Source organism: Nannospalax galili, unplaced genomic scaffold, assembly GCF_000622305.1.
Source record: "Nannospalax galili isolate Female #2095 unplaced genomic scaffold, S.galili_v1.0 scaffold151, whole genome shotgun sequence".
Lineage (NCBI taxonomy): Eukaryota > Metazoa > Chordata > Mammalia > Rodentia > Spalacidae > Nannospalax > Nannospalax galili.
Window position 1 is genome coordinate 1,058,001 of NW_008332087.1, and position 12,200 is coordinate 1,070,200.

General features: G+C 37.5%; 1 pseudogene; it reads left to right on the plus strand.

Moving 5' to 3' along the window:
• The first annotated feature begins 1,081 nt into the window (after positions 1-1,081).
• On the plus strand, positions 1,082-4,273 carry LOC103729202 (annotated as a pseudogene).
• Positions 4,274-12,200: the final 7,927 nt, after the last annotated feature.

A 12,200-nucleotide genomic window follows, 5' to 3' on the forward strand; every position in this document is an offset into this window, starting at 1 on the left:
ATATTCTGTCTGGACTAAAATGTTTAAAGCTATAGAAGAATTAGTGGTGCGATTATGAAGAGGATGGAGATCAGAGAGTAAGAAGGGACAAGAGTGGTACTGGGTTGAGTGAGGAAGATGTGATCAAAGTTTGTATGAAATTGGCATAATAAAGCCATTTTTTAACAACTTTACTGATATATGATTCATATGCTATTACAATTGATTCATTTAAGGTACATTCTAATAACTTTTAGTGTTACAGAAACTTTTTTCACTATAATTTTTATTTAAAAGGATCAACCATTACATATTTAAATTAAAATAGTATTTGATGAGATCTTCAAGTTTAGCTACATAGACATGTGGCAAATATTAATTCACCTTAATATTAATATTAGATTTGAGTAATTTAAACCTCTGAGCCTCATTAATTCCTAATGACTACAGTTTTTCTATATAAGTAACCATAGCCTCTCTCCTCCACATAGCCCACCTGAAGTAATTAATCAGTATAAAAATGTTTGTGCTTAAAATTATAAAAAAATAACCATCATTGGGGGTCCTGTGTTGCAGATTTATATGAAAACAACAAAATTGTTATTCAGAAAAATGCAATAATTAGAAATTGAAGTGATGAGGAAAGCTATCCTATGAACACAATAATCCAGAGAAAGCTGACTTCACATAAAGCACATTTCAGAACAAGCTAAATCATCAAGAATAAAGATAGACATTGTGTTTTAAAACACATTATAAATCCTAAATGTCTCTACTGAATCATAGAGTGTCAAAATATATGATTGGAAGTTTCATATACCCTATTAATACTTTGTTGAATTTTGTGATGCCTTGTAAATAAAACACCAATTGCATAATCCTGAAAAATACTCATACATTAAACTTTATTGATAAAACTGAAACTTCTGCAAAGTGTAGTTAATAGGGTGCCGTTAAGTCTGTAAGCCTCAGACTGGGAGACGATATTTGCAAAACCACATCTAATGAACTTGTCTGAATTATATAAAGAGTTGAACAAACTCAACAGGAACAGAACATATTTAAATGAGCAAATGACCTGAAGAGACACTTTATCACAGAGATGGCAAGTAAGTATGTGAAACTCTCAATACAATTTGTATCTAGGGAATTTCACATTAAAATAGGAATGAAGTATCACTCCTCACCTAATGTGAATTGCTCAAAAAGGCAAAACTCCAGTGATCTGACACTAATTGCTGGCAAGAATGTGAACAAGCATTCTCATCCACTGCTGCTGGAAATGCACATAGTATGGCTACTTCAGTCACAGTTCAGCAGCTGTTATGGAGTTAAACATAGTCTATCCTAGTGTTCATGTCCCTGGTGCTTTTTACTTACAGATTTAAATATTATAGCCAAATAAAAGACTTAATAGAAATCTTATAACAGCATTACAGTTATGAAATCACAAAAACCTAGAGGTGATCAAAATGCCTTTCAGTAGGTGAATGGATAAATAAGCCCTACTCCCTATCAGGGAATATTATTGAGTGATAAGAAGAAATGAGCAATGAAGCCACAATAAGACATGGTGGATTTTAAATGAATATTCCTAAGCAGAAAAAAAATAGCTCCAATTACATAAGGTTTTGGAAAAGCCAGCACAATATAGCAGTGATAAAAATACCAATGGTTGCCAGAACTGGAGGCAGCAGAGGAAGATTGCATAAGTGATATATCAGGAATTTCTTTAGGGCAATAGGATTTTTCTGCCTGATAATGTAATGGTAGTTGCATTAAATACACATATACTAAAAGTACAAAGAAATTTACAGTACAAAGGATAAATATTAATACATGCAAATGTAAAAAGCGTTTAGAAGTTTGGAAGAGCCCAGGGTGGAATGAATTACGTGACAAAATGACCCAAATTATTGCATATGAAACTACCCCACTGAGCAAGGTGGAGAAAGGACGGTGAGCTCAGTAACCTGAATGTGAATAGAGTCTGTGAGACTAAAGGCAAATGAGAGCACACTTATCCCGAGGCCCCATTTGGGGAAATCATTTTCATGTGTTTGTGAGTTAACAATTCTGGTATCAGTATGCATTGTGGAAATACAGCAAATGTACGGTGGACAGTAGGAACATGATTCCTAGTTGATGAATGGGGTGTTATTAATGACTAAGCATTGGAAAGTAGAATGCTATTTATGGTGATGAGAGACACTAGTACAAGCTCAAGCATAAACATATATATATATTTCATGTATATTTGTAAATCTGTTCATATATGCTTAGATATAATGACTCTACAGTATCAACGTACAAACGACACATAGATCTTGAATTCTTTTTTATTTTGTTTTGTTTCATTTCATTTCATCTTTGAGTCAAGACTCATTGTACATCTATGGCTAGCCTGAGACTCACTGTGTAGATTTGACCTTGTGATGGTCCTCACTGCCTCTTGATCTCAGAGATTACAGACACATGTTATCACTTCTGGTTAGATTTGATTTCTGATTCTATTCACCAATAATGGTATAACGCTTTCTTAAAGAAATTAGAAACCTAGAGGAAAGATTGTAAGAACATGACCATACGGAAATAGTCCTATTAGGCTCCCAGAACTCTTCTCATACAAACCTACAGCAATGGTATCAACATGCACAAGACCCATGCAAACTTAAGCAGACAGAAACCCAGCACAAAACTGTGGAAATGAACAGCAGACCCCAATCTTAGTCAAAGAATTATTGGCAGCTGATTACTGCTGGATGAGGAAGGGCTGATGTTCTCAAAGGGAGGGACTCTGGATAGACTGATTAGATCCCAGTGGATGAACTTGCACTGACGGACAACTGGGGACACTAACCTTACATGATAGGCCTTAACACATATGACAGAAGGTAGGAACTCCAGTGGGGGCTATGGGGGGGTGCCAAAGGGGAAGGGTGTATAAAAATGATTTTTCTGTGTGAAATACACAAAAATTCAATAAAAAAATTTAAAAATAAAAAAGTAAAATGAAAACAAAATGAAATTCCAGATCCTAAAATTGACATTTTAAACACTAAGTCTGGAGAATCTTTTATTTCCAGAAAGTAAGAGTCTGGGAGATACTTTACCATGATGAACATATTTCAAAGGGATATAGGAGCCAACTTAAGTTTCTTAATGGGAAAGCCTGGAAAAGTGAGCAATAAAATAAAGGAAATAATATTGGATTTTAATTTAAAGTATAAAATAAATGTCTCTGAGACCCTACTGACCATAATAAATGATTAGAAAAATATCTCCAGGGAAGACAAAGTCTAGATAGGGTTAGTGTAGATGGTCCAGGTAGTAGATTTTTTTGATTATCAAAGATAACAGGGAGCATAAAGTTCCATCAGTTGGTATGAGCTGTGCATAGTGATTTATTCAGATGAGTAAAGTGTGTGAATGGCAAAGGGGCAAAGGGATAACTTTGGAGCAAGAAACCTAACAAACAGTCATCAAGCCAGGGCATCAGTATCACTATCAAAAGCATCAAGTATGCTGACATGTGGAGAAAGGGGAACTTCTGTCCTCCTCTAAACCTAGAGCCTTATTCAGTAATGGAAATACTTCCCCTCAATCTTAGCCTCACTTTAGTCATGGAAAAAGTCAGAATTCTAGTCTAGGGATATTCTATAGAATATCTGACCAGTCCTCCCAAAAACCATTAAGATTATTACAAACTGGGGAAGTCTGCTAAATGATCACAGCCAAAAAGAATCTACAGAGGTGTGATGTGGTGTCCTGAAAGGGATCCTAAAGTAGATAAAGAGAATCTGAATGAGGCATAGAGAATGAAGAAACATTTATGAACAGAACTGAAGTGAAAGATTCCCAAAGAGCTAAAATCATGGCTTGTTGATTACTGAGACTTGATCACCAGGCGAAAACAGCTCTTTTTCCTCCCTGCCAAGAGAATGAGAATTCCTTTCCAAATGATTATACAAATTATAAGAAGTCTGGAGGAAACATAGAATAAGCAGTATGCTGTTAATGAAGTTGTGACAGATAAAAGAGCACATCAATGTAGAGTTGGGCACTCAACTACTCTACAAATTTGAGAGACCTCAGTATGCTGAAATTCTTGCAGAGTACCCTGAAACACCCTCAGGTGTACTGAGATTGTATATGAATTAGGGGGACTTGGTCTATATACCTTTTGAGAAAATCCTTGCTTTATTGCTAAATTATCTTCACGGTTTCCTTTTTCCTGGCGAAGAATTCTGCAACTGTGTTTAGTATCTGTGATTACAAGGTGGCCTCCTCCTGAGTATACCTCAAAGTGGTATGAGGGGCATGCTCTCACCCACTCAGATTTGGATCTCTGTAAACACAGTTTAGTGCTTAGTCCAGCTCTTGTATAGATAATGTATTCTGAGGATATTTGTGTATAACAGAATTGATGTCTGTTTTCTGTTTCCCGGAGTCACTACTCCTTTTTCCTTCCTTATTTTTTTTTTTTCAAAGTTTTTACCAGTGCATTCAATAATGGACAATAGAGAGACATGCTGTAGAGTGTTTTGATGCTGCTATTGAATGCTGATAATGCTACATGACAAAATGTTCTGATTCTTAATGCCAAAGGTTCTGTTCAGTGTATATAACAGAATACTCATCCATTTGTGCTCTTTTCATTGTTTAAATGGTGATGCTTAAAGAACCCACCCTTTGCAAATCATCCGTTTCTTCTTAGGCATTTTATCTTTGCTCAATTGTTGAAGAATAGTGGCTTGTATAATGGGTTTTGTATTTGAGTCTGATGCACAATTTAACATGTTAGATGTTGATGCATTGTATAGCTATAGTTTTGTGGAAAAATCAGTCTTGTGGGAGTAGTTTTTCAGATCTTCAATACTTTTTATATAATGCTGATAAAAAATTTCCTGACATTGAGGGTTTTTTTTCTTTGCCTATGATATTCAAAAAAGTCAATGTCCCCCTGTTATAATTCCTTTTAATCTCTTTCTCAGATGTATGTATATGTACTTTAAGACACTTCTATAGTGGTAGGTCTCCATGTAACTTTTTTCTAAAGGCCTTTAGTGTTACTTATGCTCCTTATACTCCTTCCTCTGCCCTGTCCTTCCATTCCCCACCCCCATTTAACCCTTCTCAGTCTGTTTCCCATTCCCCCTTTGAATCACTGCACTCTACTACCCTTTCCCACCCTCACCCATGACCATTTATTAGTTTCTTTACCTCTCTGGATTTTCAAATTGAAGCATGCATATCTAAGTTTCCAAAGCTAGCATCCAGCTATGACAGAAAACATGAGACATTAGTCTCTCTGTGTCTGGGTTACCTCACTCAGGATGACTGTTTCTAATTCTGTTCATTTACCTGTGAATTTCATAATTTCTTTTTTTTAAGAGCTGACTAATATTCCATTGTGTAAATGTACCATATTCTTATTAGTGATTCTTGAGCGGATCGACATGCGGATTGTTTCTAATTTGTCTACTATGAAAAGGGCATCAATGAGCATGGATGAACAGGTATTCCTGTAGTAAAGTATAGAGGCTTTTGGATATATGTCCAAGCATGGTATGGATGAACAAATATTATGTGAGTAACCAACCACCCTTTAGTTGGATTTAAGGTCTGCTCCTAGGATGGAACCTGTCCTTGAAATTTATATCAGGCTTAGGAACCTAAGGCTAAACAGGTTACAGAACATAGGGTAGAACCTAGTTCTATTTTTCTACTAAATAGTTATCATATTATACTGGCTTATAATGACTTACTGTTATAGTCATAGATTAATGCATCTCTCAGCTCTCACTAGAAAAGTTCTATTATGCAACAGATGGTGATTAACACAAAAATCTACAACTGGCTAATGTGCAGACAATAGGAGGGTCCAGAGTGCTTATCCCTGATTAGACACCTATATCAAACATCTGTCCCACAAGGCTCAGGGATCATTGCAGAAGAGGGAGCAGATAGACTGTAAGAGCCAGAGGTGGTGGATGACAACAAGGAAACAGAGTTTTCCAGACAACTGTTCAGTTACGTAAAGTCAAAGTAACAGTGGCAGCATGCACAAGTCCCATGCAAGGTCAAACCAGAAAAAGCCCCAGCATAGACATGAGGAAGTAGGTAAGGAAGCTTCCACCCCTTCTAAGGAAACTGTGGCAACAGATGGCTTCTGGAGAGGCAGAAACAGTCCCTTTCAAGCATGGGACTCTCGGTAGGTTAACCAGACCCCAGGGGATGGACCCACACTGCAAGACATTTGGAGACACAGATTAAACTCTGTAGATCTTATTATATAGAGAGTACATTAAATCAGGTATAAATAACAAGAGGAGGTGGGGATAGGGAGGGGCTCTAAATACCATCAAATTGTATGAAATTTGCAAAAATTAAAAAAGTACTTCAATGAAAATGAAAAAAAAACCCAAGTAAATATAGTAAATATATATTTTCCTCTCTTGACTGATTCATTACTTTTCTGTGTCCTAGCTGCTTTTTCATATATTATTTTATTTTGACCTTACAGTTTTACTCTTTAAGACAGAACTGACTTTTATTAAAGACTAACTTTCTGTTGGAAAGTTCCCCATGTGCTAAACATAGGCCAATGTGTTCTTGAGTGCCGTTATCTTTGCCTTCACTCAGGAAACTCTTGGTTGTATGACTGTATCTTCTGTATTCTGAGAATTGCTTCTCTGAAATGGCTTTATTTTTTTCATTACCCACTCTGACATTAAACTTGCTCTCAACATTGCAATATCTTGTATCAGTCCATGACTTCACTGTCTGGGTGGCATGTTTTGGTGGCCGTGTGAATGGACTTTTCTTTTGCTTCTCTGGCCTTGCAGTGTGCATCATCCCAACTCATTCCTACCTTAGGCCTTTTCACTTTTATCATCCTTTCTTGGACATTCTTTTTCCATAGATATTAGGTCCTTAATGATGACATCTCTCTCTTATCTAATCCCATATTTGTCTTCTCAACTAGCTTATTTTTATGTGCTATTAATAGTATATGCTTGTTGTAATTTATTGTCCATATTTTTCTGCTAGATCATAAAATAGGTTTTTTTTCTATCTTGTTTATCACCATATTTCCTCCATTTAAACTAGTGCTCAGTGTACTCATACTTTATTTACTTTTAAACATACATCATCAGTAGTTGAAGATTTTTTCTGTGCCCTAGAATATGCTGGATATATTTAGCACTAGCTTAAACAACAATGCTTACAGCATTTATGTAAACATCACTTGTCCTCATCTGCCTCTTCCCCTATAGGAACCATTAATTTTTAGAGACCTCCCCTCAGGTAAAGCCAGGATCTAGACTTATGCCTCAGAAAATAATGATGAGTCAATATGAAGCAAAGTTTGGTTTATTAAGGACTGTATTTAGGTCATCATATTGTTGAGATTTCACGGATGCAGCATACCTGTCATGCCTAGAAGACACTCCCACACAGCAGCTATCCTGATCCTATGGCTCTTAATAATTTTTCTGCTCCCTCTTACGCAGCGTTCTTTGAGCCTTAGGTGTGGGGGTTGCATTGTAGATAAAACAGTTGTAGTGGGGCTCCCCACAGGCATTTCTTCTTTCCATTTTGACTAATTGTGAATCTCTGTATTGGCCTCTGTCTGCTGCCCCTTATCTATGATTATAAGGTTAAGTATCTACAACACAGTTAGAAATTATATTGGTTTAGGAAAATGGCAATAGCAGATTCTCCTCTAGAGTCTATGATCCCTCCATCCATGACTAGTTGGCTAGGTTTACATTAGAAGACATAAATTCCCTCCTATTGAACTGTATGCCTGGTACTGTAAACCCAGCCAACTACCTCTGGCTGGAGAGGTCATAGACTCTAGATACAAATGCCATTGTTGTATCATTGGATATACCTTGTCAGGCCGGTCATTATAATGATAAGACCAGCTAACATGTCATCATGGGGGAAATCTCACGAGGCATCATTCCTACATGAAAAGCTACAGGGAATCAATGGTTGCTGAGAGAGGGAGAATCAGTTTTCTCCTGGGACAAATATATGTACATATGAGCAATGCTAAATAGACACAGTATATAACAGTAATAATTAAAGAAGTAGAGGTCATGTATTTGAGAGGGAGTGGGTGGGATACAGGAGGAACTGGAATGGGAAAGGGAAAGGTGGAAATAGTGTAAATAAGTACTTGTGAAATTCTCAAAACCATAAAAATATAAATTTTAAAAAGAATGGATTTATTATGTAAAGAAGAGTTGATTTATTAAGAGAAAGAGTATGTACTTAAATGTCAGGGTAGGCAATACATAATGCATATACATTTAGACACACACACTCATCTACATTTAAGAAAAGAGGAATAGAATACACTCAAGAAGAAGTATAAGTTTCTTAAGAGAGAATTGTCCCTAAATGTTTAAACAATAGCATATGTAAGGCTTTGGTGGCTTTTGAAGTTACATTGTGGAAAGTATATAATACATACCCAAGTTCAGAAGATTTAAATACAAGTATTTTGATATATTCTGTTTTGTCTAAAATTTTCTATCATAATGAAATTATTGTTTTATAAGGTCATCATATATGTTAACAGATAAGGAAGAAATGCAGACAATATGAGAACATAGGTGACCAAAGGTCAAAAGGATCCTTATGATACACAGGTTATGAGGAGGATCAAGATTCCTGCTTTGACTTTAGGTTTAGTTCATAATCTTATCTGTGAGACTTCCTCAGAAAAGTACAGGTTTGCAGACGAGAAAGGAGGACGTTTATATTCAAAGTTCATACACATTTTGACCTGTAGCATGGTCCATTAGCTGTTTTAATGTTTTGTTTAAAATGTCTCAGATGTGTAGAGACTATTGTCTCTTGTGTATGAGGTTTGGTCGGTTGCTGATATCCTTCATTTTTAGCCTATGAGAGACTTAAACCAGTTCCTAGAGCTGAGAGGCAGCTTTCCTTTTATCTTAACATTTATTCTATTTTTATCTGTGTGCCTGTGTGGGTGTATGTGCACATGTCTGTGGGTATATGTGGAAGCCAGGAGAGTGTAAACGATCTCCTGGAGCCACAGTTACAAGCACTTGTGAGCCACCTGACATGGATGCTGGAAAGTGAACTCAGGTCTAATGTAAGAGCAGCAAGTGCTCTTAACTGCTGAGCTATCTCTGCAGCACCCTGTTTTTCTGTTCTACCTCAATTCCAAATTCTTTGTCATAAGCCCAATCCCTAGGACCCTGTCTGTGACTCAGGTGGCTGATTTCTTCTCTAGTGTGCCAACTTTTAACTCCTGTGTTGGCTGGCTTATTATATAAACCAGTCACCAATATTCATATAATCTAGGAAGTATTATTTTCCACAGACACGTATTCCTCTTTCTGGATAATTTTTAGCTTCAACAATAGTTAAATAGAACACAATACAGCTCAAAGTAAACTAAATGGATTCAGGCCAATGATTCTTGGTGGCCCCAACTTGATTGTACAGGGTGGTCTAGCACACTGGTTACCAATTCAGAGCGTGTGTAGATAGCTGCATTACAAGCCCAGTCCAGCTGAATCTCATTGTGTAATTTAGAACAGAGGAGTACATTTTCTCAGTGTTTCTTTGCTTCTTCACAAAACTAATACTCCATGTAAATAGCATAGCTTTCATCATCAGATTTTCCCACTTCTCCAAATTGAATTCTCCACTTCAGGATGGCCACATTGTCCCAGATCTCCAGATACAGTTTCCCTCCCTTGCATGTTTTTTGAAGCTATACCCTCCACAAAGAATCGTCTCTCGTGTTCAGTCTACAGCATTCATCTTGGTGTGGCTTTCCCTGAGCACTCCTTATGAATTGTCCTGTCCTCTTAACTCATGATATTTAGTCTGTACCAATGCAGATATTACCTTCTGGCTTTATTTTAGTGTACTTTAATTCATTAAGCACCAAATGGACTGTCCACCATTTGTCAGTCACTATAATAGACACTGAGCATATAAATAAGACCTTCTCTTAAAAGTTTCTAGCCCAGTGAGGTACAAATAACTGTAGAGATGAATTGCATGCCTAGAATCCCCCGATGAAGAACATCTAATTCCTTTGGACAGAGACTGAATTTTGGGGGTTGGGATGATGCTCTTCGTGTGCTCTTTCTCGCTAATGATCAAACAAATTCCCTCCTTCTCCCCTCCCTCCCTTCCTTCCTTTTATGGACTGTGAGTCAAATTCAGTGCTGGGAGGCACAAGTGGCATCCAACCACCTCCTCCCATGGTCCTTATGACAACTTGAGGAAAGAATTCTCCAAACCTAGGTCTGAAGACTCTTAACAAGTTTATTGGACTTGCTAATTGAGTTTGGGTGTGGGTTTAGTTACAGAAGAGTGAGCACCCCCCTCATTCATGGCTGTGTTCAAAAGTCCACACCCAAACATAAATCCCGTGGTTCCTGACAGCCTCACAAAATGGCAAGAGGCTGGCCTCATGATTTTCCAAGCTTTTATACTTTTAGTCCCTCCCCTGCAAGCAGCTAAGGTCAACTGAGTGGCTGGAAGAGGTAAGGGGAGTAACTAATTTTTAGAGCATGGGAAGGAGGCAGGACCAGGGCTCCTCATCACAGGGTCAGAGGAACATCTGGGTCACATGGATTGAACCACAGGATCACACACATACTAGATAAGTGCTCAACTCCTGAACACAAGCCTATTTATTTATGCACTTATTTATTTTGAGTCAAAATTTCACTTAGCAGCACAGGCTGGCTTTGAACTTACTTTATAGTTCATGCAGGCCTTGAATTTGCAGCTCTTTTGCCTCAGGCTCCAGTATAGTTGGGATAGTAGGCTGATGCCATCCTTTGGGGCACCATAGTTTTTTTTTAATGATTTATTTAATAACCACATAATTAGAAGAGGAATTTCATTACAACAGCATTGATACATTCAATAACAATTTCCAGAGCTAAGATAATTTGCTTTCAAAAATTGGCTGTAAATTTTTAGGTTTACAGTTGAATTAATAAGTTATACAATATTGTACTCCACATAAACTCTACAAGACCTGCAATTAAATGAGGTTTTAAACTTTGAAAAAGATCTCCATTTCATTATTAAAATATACAGTTTCATACAGAAAAATTCATTTTTAATACAATTGACACTAAGATGCATATGCATTGCTAATCCCTATATATCTGATTATTACTAGTCACAGTTGGTTACTTTCTGAGCTCCTTGGCATCTGAACATGGATATAATGTCATCAGATAGATTTCAATGGTAACGTTTTTCACATCTATTAATTATTAAGGAGCAAATTTTTATGCTTTGAAGAATTTTTTTTTATACACCCACTTCCCGGGTAGCACCCTCCCATAGCCTCCCTCCCACCACTAGAGCCCTTATACTCTGATATCCTTGCTACTGTCAGCTGTGTTGTCAGCACCCCCAGCCATGCCCCACTACTTGCCCTTCTGGTGAATCTAGTCAGCCTGTCTAGAGGTCTTTCTTTGTTTCAGGAGGGTCTGCTGTTCCTCATCTAGTGGTAATCAGTTGTTAATGTTCCTTTAGGTAAGATTGGGGTCTGCTGTTCAATTTCCCAGGTCTATGCTGGGTTACCATCTGGGAATCCCTTTGCCCACCCTGGCCAACAACTTAAAAGAAGGTATCACTTGTCTGGCATTGTTGCTTGTTATGTAGCCTTTAGCTATACATATGGACGCTTATGAAATTATATTGGCCCTTTTAATCTTTGGTTATACTTTCAATTTGGGTGTTTAAGGCCACACACTTGGTCCAGATAAACCGATTTACTTTTACTCTTAAGGTCATTTGAGGATCTGTTCCACAGAGGTCACTTGGGCTTGGGAGGAGCCCCTGCCTCCTTTCTTTTACCAGTTCCACCCATATGAAGATAAGTCAAAGGTCCTGCTTGACCAGATTGGCTTCGCTTGAAAGCATGGAGGAAATGATTCCTCTGTGTTGACCCTCCTCTTTATAGACTGGACACTGGTTCAAGTCCAACTGGTGGGGTCTCCTTGGCCTCCTTGATCAAGAGGACAGGTGACCCACCACCATTATAGGACATTTTGAGAGATGCTCATAGTACCCTGGAACTAGTCGACCTAGGAGGGCAAGGAGCAAAAAGTGTCCTTTATGTCCCTCTTACCAAATTATTATAGACCTCAAAGTATGTCTGTTAAACACCCAAGAAGGTTAGTTCCACCAGTTTG